Source organism: Protopterus annectens, chromosome 16.part0, assembly GCF_019279795.1.
Source record: "Protopterus annectens isolate FY-2018-M chromosome 16.part0, PAN1.0, whole genome shotgun sequence".
Classification (NCBI taxonomy): Eukaryota; Metazoa; Chordata; order Ceratodontiformes; family Protopteridae; genus Protopterus; species Protopterus annectens.
The window spans coordinates 631,834,175-631,845,421 of record NC_056750.1 but is presented as its reverse complement, the minus strand read 5'-3'; positions in this window follow the sequence as shown (position 1 = coordinate 631,845,421).

The window sequence follows — 11,247 nt, the reverse complement described above, 5'->3', positions numbered from 1 at the left end:
AGATAGCCTTTTTTAGTGTCAAGGCATGTTTAAAGTTCTTAAGATTAGCGCTGTTTCTAAGTCTAGAAGATGTAAGATCTTTGCCTAGATGTGTTTACATAGGTATTTTAATCCGCAAGTAGACTTCAAAGAATGTTTTCTCAGGTGGATTGCAAATGTTGGAGGTGTGACGGACAAGAAAGAGGTAGCTGAGAACATATTTTTGGGTGTGTAATGAGCTGGCAAACTTTAAGGAATCCCTGCAGACCTCTCTGTCAGAGGTGCTGGGTGAGCAGATTGGAGTGACTGGAGAGATAATTTTGTTTTATAATTATGCTACAGAATCGGAATTGCCTAGACATAGTAAAGCCTTGCCCTTGCTGAGTCTAATTATAGTGGCTGCCAAAAAAGTAATTACTAGAAAATGGAAATCAACATCTAGTCTAACTTTACTAGAAGTGAATATAGTAACAGAGATAAAACAACTGGAATTGGGATCTTTAGAAAAAGGAAGGAGCAAACTACATAGTAAAAAATGGGAACTGTGGGAAAAATATATGCAGAGCAGGAACGATGTTTAAGAGGCAAGATTTGAATGAGCCATATAATGCTTAACTGACAATGACTGGATGGTTTATAACTGATGTATAATGTTTACAACTACAGTTGTTTCAATGGTGTCTGTGATGTAAACTGTTTGCAACTAAAGTGGCACCATTTTCTATGTTTTTCATTTATATAATTGTATGTTTTTTATGTATATTTGTATGTTTTTCATTTATATTTTCATTCATATATATGCGGTACCACCTTTATCATTCTTGTAAGAAAAGCGCAGTCCAGGTCTGAACTATCTGCAAACAGCTACATTTAACTTTGAACCTAACACCACTCTTAAGTATTCAACTGCGGTATCACCTTTATCATTCTTGTAAGAAAAGCGCAGTCCAGGTCTGAACTGTCTACAAACAGCTACAGTTAACTTTGAGTATGTGTCTACCTGTTTGAGCCAATATTAATTTTCCCCTGGAGAGCACTCTGCTTTGGCTTGTAAGCAGCCCCCCCCCCACCACACACACACATCTTCCACTTTCTCTTATTCCCTTCTTTTAGCAAATAGTATCCATAACTGATCAATACTGTGTGTCTGTTACTTTAAACTGTGACCACAGTAGCCTACTGATACAAGGTTATCCTGTTTTTCCACCTGAGAAATTAAGAAATGACTTACAGTTTCAGAGCAGTCCTTGGTCAATTGTGATTGTTTCTTAACACATACTTGTCTTTGCTTTGGCTCATTAGCAGCAGTGCAAAGAACTGCCTGCTCACACCCTTGTTCTCCCCTCCCCCTTCCCTGTTTATTACCTTAAGACAATCCCAAAGTTAATAAATATTACCTGTGACAGGCACCATTTTTATAACTACAACCACCCTTGTCACTATCATATGTTCATTTATCAGTTAACTCTGTTAACTGATTGTTTCCAGCCCCCTCATACGAGCAACTAACTCATACGAGCAACTAACAGGGTCTCTACCCGCTTCGCTCCCCACCCTGCCCCCTATTCCCTCCCACCCCCAGTGGTCCCACATTTATTGCACTCAAACCCCTCCCATCTTTCCAATAGCCAACCACAGTGCTAACCCAACACTACCTCATCCATCTTCCCATTACTATCACACCTCCTCAACTAACATGTACAAGCATACCTTAACTATGCTCACTGCATGCACTCTCCTTGCATATCTTACATCCTACCAAAGCTCCATCATTCCCCCACTAAACCACTACCACTGTACTACTACTCACACCACCACTCATGTCTCACCCACACTCAGCTCCCCTCCCACCAGCTCAACCATCCCTATGCACCCCCCACATATTCTACCAACTATATTACTCAAACATAAAGCATCCCTACAACTTAACATAGTAATCCTCCCACCATACCTATTACCCACAGAGCACAATCATAAAGTTTCCCTTATAAACAAATACATTCAAAAACTGAGAAAACTAATAATCTCATGCATATCAAAACTAGCCCTAAGTGGAGACATCCACCCCAGCCCTGGCCCTACCATCTCCAACCCCAATCCTCATAATCAGACTAGAAACCACAACTTCTCCCATATTACAGCCAGTAGAAAGCCAAGTGACTTCCTTCTACTAAGCCTAAATATTAGAAGTATATCCAACAAAGTCCATGAACTCCATGCCGCCATAGACTTGTACTCCCCAGACATAGTCATCCTGACAGAAACCTGGCTAAAACCTCACATTACCAGTGAGCAAATACTCCCTACAGGTTACGGCATACTAAGAGTAGACCCGCTAAACAAAAAAGGGGGTGGTGTAGCTATAATATTTAAACAGCATCTAAACATCCAGATCATAAAATCATCAGCTCCACAAATAGGCAATGAATAAATAATATATACCAACCTCAAAATAAGCCAAAACAAAACCATCAACATAATTGGATGCTACTTCCCACCTGGCCAAAACATCCCTCCACTAGAAAACCTCCTCAGCTGGTCTACCCACCATCTCCCCCAAGAAACTATCATTTTAGGTGATTTCAATATTGACTGGCAATCCTGTTCTGGCAACAATCCAACCCATTATGTACACCTTCATGGCTTCACCCAACTAGTCCAGTCACCAACCAGGATAAATAACTCCAGCAAGCACACTACCCTGGATTGGATACTAGTCAGTAAGAACCCCCAGTCATATATAACAGGCTGCTTATCAGATAGCCTCAGTGATCACTCCCCAACATTCCTACTCAAAAAATACCTATACCAAGCTAAACCTGTCAAATACGTAAAAATCTAAACTTTAACCCACTCACATTCATCTCATCCCTCAAAGAATGTAACTGGCATCCTCTAAAGTACCTCAGTCTAGATGACACAGTTGAATTTTTTAATACTACCTTCCTGAACATCCTTAATTACCATGCCCCCATAAGATTTTCCAGAACCAAAGCACAACCCTCCCCATGGCTACAGAAAACCACTAAGTCAGAAATGAATAACAGGGATAAAGCCTGGGAGCACTGGCGCAAAACCAAAACCCCCTCAACTAGACAGAAATTCCTAGAACTACATAATAGAGTCAAAAAGCTAATAAAACAGGACAAATTCCAATACTACCAGTCTGCCCTAGACTCCTCACAACACAGCCCCAAACAATTCTGGTCCTCCATAAACTCCATCCTCCACCCAGGTAAAGTTAGTACCTCTCCTCCTAACATCCCTCACTCCTCAGAAAATATTGCTACGTCATTCAACACACACTTCACCCAAACCGTACTATCACTAGCTAAACAACACAACCCCCCACCCCTCCAACCCACACCTTCAACTAGTAATCTCCTCACTGCCTTCTCTTTTTCTCCTGTACCTACCTCCAACATAAAAAAACTCTTAACTAAACTTAAACCCACCAAATTAGCAGCAGACAACCTCCCAGGTGAATACCTACAAATCGCCGCTGATGCTCTGGCCTACCCAGTATCCATCTTGATTAACCGATCTCTGTCAGAAAGTTACGTTCCCACACTGTGGAAAGTATCACATATAATTCCCCTCTACAAAGGCAGACCCTCTGCAGAACTAACCAATTACCGCCCCATAGCTATTCTCTCTCCACTCTCCAAAATACTAGAATGATGCATACACTCTCAGGTCTCAGACTACCTCCTTACTAACAACCTCCTTTCCAGTACTCAGCATGGTTTCCGACCAAACCATAGCTCCACCACTGCCTTACTCTCCTTTACTAACACTATCCTTCAGCATAAAAACAATGGCTATCTCTCCTCTGCTACTTTCCTAGACCTATCTAAAGCATTTGACATGGTCCCACACAAACAACTTATCTCTGTCCTCAATAACCTATCCTTCTCACAATCAGTCACCAACTAGTTTCAGAGTTACCTGTCTGACCGCCAACAATCCGTTGTATGGCATAATGACATATCTCCCCAACTACCTGTCTCCATAGGGGTTCCCCAAGATCCATCCTTGGACCCCTACTCTTCTCTGTTTACACCAATAATCTAGCCTCTGCCACCAAACATGGCACACTCATACAATACGCAGATGACTCGGCCATTATCTGTCAGCCCAGTCCCTACCAAAACTGCAAAAAGTCACACAGGAAGCCTTTTCTTCTGTTGAAACATGGCTATCAGATGCCCAATTAATACTCAACCCAAACAAAACTAAACTACTCATCTTCCAACCCACCAAACATACTCAAAACAACTCTCACTTTAACATCACAGCAAAAGACAACACCACTATATACCCAACTGAACACACCAAATTGCTAGGAGTGGAAATAGACACTAAACTAAAATTTGACATTCACATATCCATGACCATAAAAAAAGTCCACAAAAAACTAGGAGCGTTATACAGAAATAAGCAATTTCTCACCAAAGCAGCAATGATTTCAATAGCAAATTCCCACCTTATCTCCACCCTACTTTATGCCTCTCCAATATATACCAACCTAAGGCAATGCGATCTAAACAAGCTAGAGACCTGCTACAACAAAATCGCCAAAGGAGCATCCTACCGTAGTCACAACTGTCTCTCACTTGCTGAACTGGGCTGGCTTGAACTCCCTCACCTCCTTCAGTGGTATCAACTCTCACTCGCCCACAAACTAGTAAACCATCCACTAAATGTCCCATCCCTCCAGAATCTACTCCAACCCTATCGCACCACCAGACCACTAAGATCCAGCAACAAAAATCACTTGCAGATCACTAAAGCCAATAACTCTGCTGGTGAAGCACTATTCTCTTACGCCATAGCCAACTCACTCCCACCCACAATTACCTCCATACCATCATGCACCCACTTTAAAACTTTACTAAAAGCGCGCCTAAAAACATGCTGGCTATGCCCTTGCAACTCCCAGTCTAATATCATCCATCCCATCCATCCACTACCTTTCTTTCCACTCCACTAACTACCTTCATTATAGCAAGCTCCGATGCTCATAAGCCTAGTACTTATTATACAGCAGGAACTTCTCATTGTAACATTTGTTAATGTCTGTTATGTACTTCACAGATAAAGATTCTAGTTGTCTACTGATGTACTATGTTCTTCATCTGTAAATATGTTGTAAGTAATTGCTATGTTAAATTGTTAATCGCTATGTAATCCAATGTAACTACTGTCTGTTTATTTTAACTGTGGAGCTTTTCTCCCCGGGCATCCACTGAAAATGGACCTACGTCCAGTCGGACACTCCCGGTCAACAAATTTAAATAAATAAATAAAATAAATATAAATATATGATTGCCTTTGTCATATGCGTAAATTTAGTAAAGATGTTTGAAAAAAAAAAAGATTAGTGCTGTTTCGGTTTTTGATTTTTATTAAGACTGATATCTTCAGCAACCCCCAAGGTGCACACAATTACATGCATCCATCCATTGCAGTACAGCTGCATCTAACTCTCTTATGTGCTACATGAACAGGGGATGCCATCCACAGAGCTTATTAGGCAAATAAGGAATGGGAGTAGACTGCCTGGCCTTTCTTCTGTACCGTACGTACACACACACACCTATAGATAGGGACCATGATTTTCCATTTTTCCAGAAAAATAGCAGTAAATCCTGAATTTGGTGGAGTCTTTGGAAAACATTTTAGGTGAGAACACTCATTCAGCATAATGCATATTTCTTCTCATATTTACTATTTATAATTATGTCAACCTTATGTGTTCTATACAAAGAATCTGGGTTTACTATGAAAATCAGGAATCACAGTTTCTGCATGTATTTACTTGACTGAAAAAAAATTTCTAAAATAAAAACATTATTTAATCAAAATAATGACAGCGGTAATGCTGATAAATCATACTTCAATATTATCGACATTACCCAGGTTACATAAGCTTCTGATGATTTTCTGCCAACTTTTTGTAGGGAGGCAAGCCCCCCTGCAACCCCGTCACCCCTGCATATTATATATATACAAACTCCGAGATCACACTACTGTGAGGAAAAGGATAAATTTCCCGATCCTCACTGTAGTGTGATCTCCAATTAGAACGTCTATCTTATATGAGTGAATGCACACTAGCATTTGCTAAGGTGGATTCAAACTTTTACAGAATGGCATTACGGAAATTGGGAACCATGCATTCGACCATCCCAGTTTCTCATAACTATCGTTCCTCATTTTGATAATAAACCATATATATAAATATAATATATATAATACACACGCACGTGCTAGAGTAAAGACTGAAAATTATACTTAACAAATCGTGGGTATAATTCCCAGATTCCATCCCATGAAAACTACATTTCATTTCCTGAGAGCTATATGTCAGTGTTAATGCTGATGGACAATATGGAGACACCAGTTCACCTACTGTATGTCACTGGGATGTGGGAGGAAACCAGAATACCCAGGAAAACCCATGTGTACTGAGGAAGCACATACAGAATCTGCACAGGAGGTACCCTGGCAGTGAACCTCTTGCTGTGAGATGATAATGCTACTCACAGAGGCACCCCAGCTGAAAACCTCTTGCTGTGAGATGACAATGCTTCTCACGGAGTCCCATAGTTACTTCCATACAACCAAATAAATCAAACCAACCCACACTGAACCATCTCAGATGATTAATATTGTAAATGAGATATATGACTGCGTGAGCATGTGTTTGTGTATATACTTGTAAATTTCCTGAATCCTTGTGCGAAGTATGAAGACTCATTACAAATTTATTGCCATAGGTTGTTTTTAATACATATAGGCAAGGTAATATGCCTCCCAAAGAAAACAGAGTTTTTAAATTTTAATGAAAGCAGTTTTGATTTTGGTGAAGCTGCTTTAGTTTTACTTTTAGTAAGATTATTTTGGTTTTCGTAGTCTTTGGCAAAATCACATTATTTAAAATGAATTTTGCTGTTCTGACATGCAATTTACACATATAATTATATAACTGACTTAATTATAACTTTGTTGCTAAGATGTTTGTGCTAACCCCCCATCACTGATGTTATAATGTCTAAACTGTATGTTAATAACTGCAGTACTGTGGTAGCGTAATATATTTCTTTGTTTATTTATTATGTTTGTTTACCAGTGCGGTAGGCTTTTCCCCAAATGGACCTCTTTTGGTCAAGACACTAGAAAGACATTTTTGCATAAATAAGTATTGAAACATACTGTAAAGAATATTAGTAAAAAACTGTGCCAAAGGCTGGAAGGTACTTGTAAACTCTTTAATAAATAAAACTGGTAAGCGCTTCATAAAAACATCTTCAGACCATGTAGAATTACACAATTCAGTTGTTAAATACAGATTTAAGCAATAAGCATGATGGCATTGCTAATAATGTTAATGGAGCTGGTGACCTGAGGGAAGGGCTGTCCACTGAACTGAATGCTACATCTATACTTATGTAAGCACCAGTGATGAGTGCTAGTTCACTACCTCCCCACAGCAAGATGTGTGTCCTAGAGAAACTTTGGTCACTGATATTAATGAAAATGTTTCTCAAAATTGCCGCTCCCTATTCGAGACAAAAGGAAGCAGGAGAGAGGTCGCTCAGTCATCAGGGGGCGGAAACATCTCGTGGAACATCAAGACACTTTACTAACGCCGACATTGAAGAGGATGTGGGCCAAAGACATAATGGATTCATTTTTAATTTATCTACAAGGACATTAACTATGGATGAGCATAATGTCCTGCAAAGAGGTTTATCTTTTATTCCAGCAGTGTGTTCATCTTTGGGTGAAGTTTCAATGGAGATTCATTTATTTGCCCGCAATGTTATGTTGAAATTGTTATTTCCTACTGAACAAACTGTAAGTACTTTTAAAAGACCTAGTACTTTTAATCCGCCACTCAGTGCCACATTATAAGTATTTTGCAACTTATGTGAGCATGATTTGGGTCTAGTATTGAATACTGAGCAGTCTGAGAACACAAAACGCTTCCTTAACTTAACTATCAAAGAGATGCAAGCCTTAAATAGGCTCCGCAATGATAACTCAGTTTATATTCGGCCAGCAGATAAAGGAGGTGGGCTAGTGGTCATGGACTTTGATAAATATGTGAGTTCAGTGTTACAGCTTTTAAATGATGACTTGACTTATGAGAATCTTTTCATTTCTGATGTATATGATGTGATTTATAGGGTGAATTCTACATTGAATGACTGCCTATTTTTAAACATTATTGATGACAATATCTTTAAGTTCTGTTGTGTTGATTCTCATTTGATATCTAGTTTCTATACATTACCTAAAGTACATAAAAGCTGACGGGGGTGGGCAACTAAAATGATTTCTGTCTATGTGGAACGACATTTAAGACCAATATTAGATAACTATTTGGTGGTCCTTAATACGGTTACCATATGTCTGGGCTTCCCCAAACAGTTCCTCTTTTTTGGGCTCCTGTCCGGGCGTTTTTTGAAAATTCTGTGATTTGTCCAGGCTTTAAAACCCGGACAAATTGTAGAATTTTCAAAAAAACAGACATCCCTATTTCGGAGTCTTTCCTCCGCTTTGTTTTTTTTTTTTGATTGGCTCATATACCGGTATACGAGCAAATCAAAAAGTGGAGCTCTGTTCAGTGCGGAACTGCTTGATGTTCCACATTGAACCGAAGTGGGTCCGCTGTGCGAGGCTTTGATTGGCTCGTATACCGGCATACGGGCTAATCAAAAATCCCCAAACACGGAGCTACTGAAATGAGAAAACCCTTTTTTTTTTTTTTTTTGCTCTTCAACCTAAGAGGGGAGCAAAAAAAAAAAAAATCATTAGCTTTAGTTTTTTTTGCTGTTCAGCCCTAACAGGTGAAATAATATGTGCTGATACCAGCACATATTTTTTCGCCCTCTTTTACATACAACAAAATTTGGTAACCCTAGTCCTTAATGACTCTGGACAATTTCTGTCTCAATTATTTGAGTATTGCTCTAGGGTGGATTCTTGTGCTTATTTCCTTTTTGTAACATTAGACATATGCTCTTTGTTCACAGTGATACCAAATGACAGTGGTTTGGAATTTGTCAAAAAGTTTTTGCTAGATGATGGAACATATGATCTAAAACAGATATGTTTATAAAAACTATCTTGAATAATAATGTTTTTACTTTTGATAACTGTTATTACAGGCAGAAGATTGGAGTGGCCATGGGCACCCCCTGTGCCAACAGCTATGCTAATATGGTGTTGGCACAGTGGGAAAAGACGTGTCTTAACCAATAACAATTTTTTGGATCATATTAAGTTCCACAGATGCTTTGTAGACAATGTTTTTATGCTATGGGAGGGAACTGTAAATGATTTTATGTGCCTTTTAGAGTACTTACATGGTACTACAAATTTTCTCAAATTTACTACAAGTTACTATACACAAGGGATAGACTATTTGGATATACAGGTAGAGAAAGATGCCTCTGGCAATATTATTACTAGTCATTATAGGAAATATTGTCACAAAAATCATATGTTACATAGAAATAGTCTACATCCCCAACATATTTTTAAAAACATCATTAAGGGTCAAGCAATGAGACTTTCCCATCTGAACAATAAGGAAGATAGATTTATGACAGATTTGGGAGTATTGGGAGGTGAGTTATTAGCAAGGAGATATAGCAACTGTGAAATAGAAAAAGGTATCAATGAAGCTAAAGCACTTGGGGGTAGTAGAGCCTCCCCTTATTTTTCAGATACATACTATAGAAATGAAGTATCTGGATCAGTCACCAGCCATAAAGCACCCAGGGTGAATTTAGCATATTCCAGTAATGTTAAGATTATTTGTGATACTATAAAAAAGAATTGGCATGTCTTGACATCGGACAGTACAATCAATGCCATAATAGGAACAAAACCAACTTTCTCATTCAGGAATAAAAAGTTATTGAAAAGGCTACTTTGTTATAAGAGCCCTACAACTAGTAATAGTAGTAATATACAGGGGACTTTTCCTTGTGGCTCCTGTAATTTTTGTCATTTAATTGATACACATAATAGCTTTTTTCACCCTTATACTGGTGCTACATATAATTTTAAAGTTCATGTGTCTTGCAGGACAAAAAATTTAGTTTACTTGGCAGAGTGCTATGTCTGCAAAAAATTTTACATAGGCAAAATCAATAAGAAGCTATTTGAAATAATGTGGGAGCATCAGAGGGACATCAGGAATTCTAATGTTAATAACTCTCTGGCCAGGCATATTAAAGACACTGACATTACACATAATTTCACCTTTAAAGTTATTGAGATGGTAAATGATAATGGTAAACTTGGTGATATTATTAACTATACAGAAAGCCATGAATTGTTTTGGATATTACATCTGCAAGCTGATAAAGCTTTTGGATTAAATGACAAGGTTTCTTTAAAACCTAAATTGAAGAATAGAAGGTTTTAATTGTTTTTTATCATGCGTTTGTGAACTGCATATTTTATTGGCTGCTTCTTTTTTAAATCTGTATTTAACAAATGAATTGTGTAATTCAACATGGTCTGAAGAAGTTTTTATGAAAGCGCTTACCAGTTTTATTTATTAAAGTGTTTACAAGTACCTTCCAGCCTTTGGCAAAGTTTTTTTACTAATATTTTGTGTGCTTCTGATTCTCGTTTGGTGGGTTTGTTCTTTTTATACTGTAAAAAATATTCACAAGGTAAGCAAGGTGTATATACATATTAATTTATACAGGTTAAAGTTACTCATTTAAAAATGTTAACATTGTAGTAGCAAAGCTAAAACTGACTACCAGATGTCTATATCAGAGGTATGTGAACAATGATAAAGCATAAGTGCAAATATACATAAGTAAAGCATTTCAAATCAAATAGATCAATAATCTATATATATATATATATATATATATATATATATATATATATATATATGTGTGTGTGTGTGTGTGTGTAAAATTGTACATGTAATGTGAGGACATTGTTAAATGTTCTTGTATATTGTAGTTATAAATCAGGAAGGAAACAATGTTTTATGTAGTCAAAGCAGAGTAGCATTATCATGCTACCTTTGTAGAGTTTTTATACATATCAGTATGTGTGAAAAGAGCCGGTTAACTGCTCCTCCATTTTAGGAATCCAATATGACGAATGGAAAGAATATTATATTTGTAAACACAACATGTGACTTGATTATATATTATGTTTTCAAATATTTTACCATGATAAGGCAACAGTAAGACAGACCTATATTCAGAGGTGTTTGTTGAC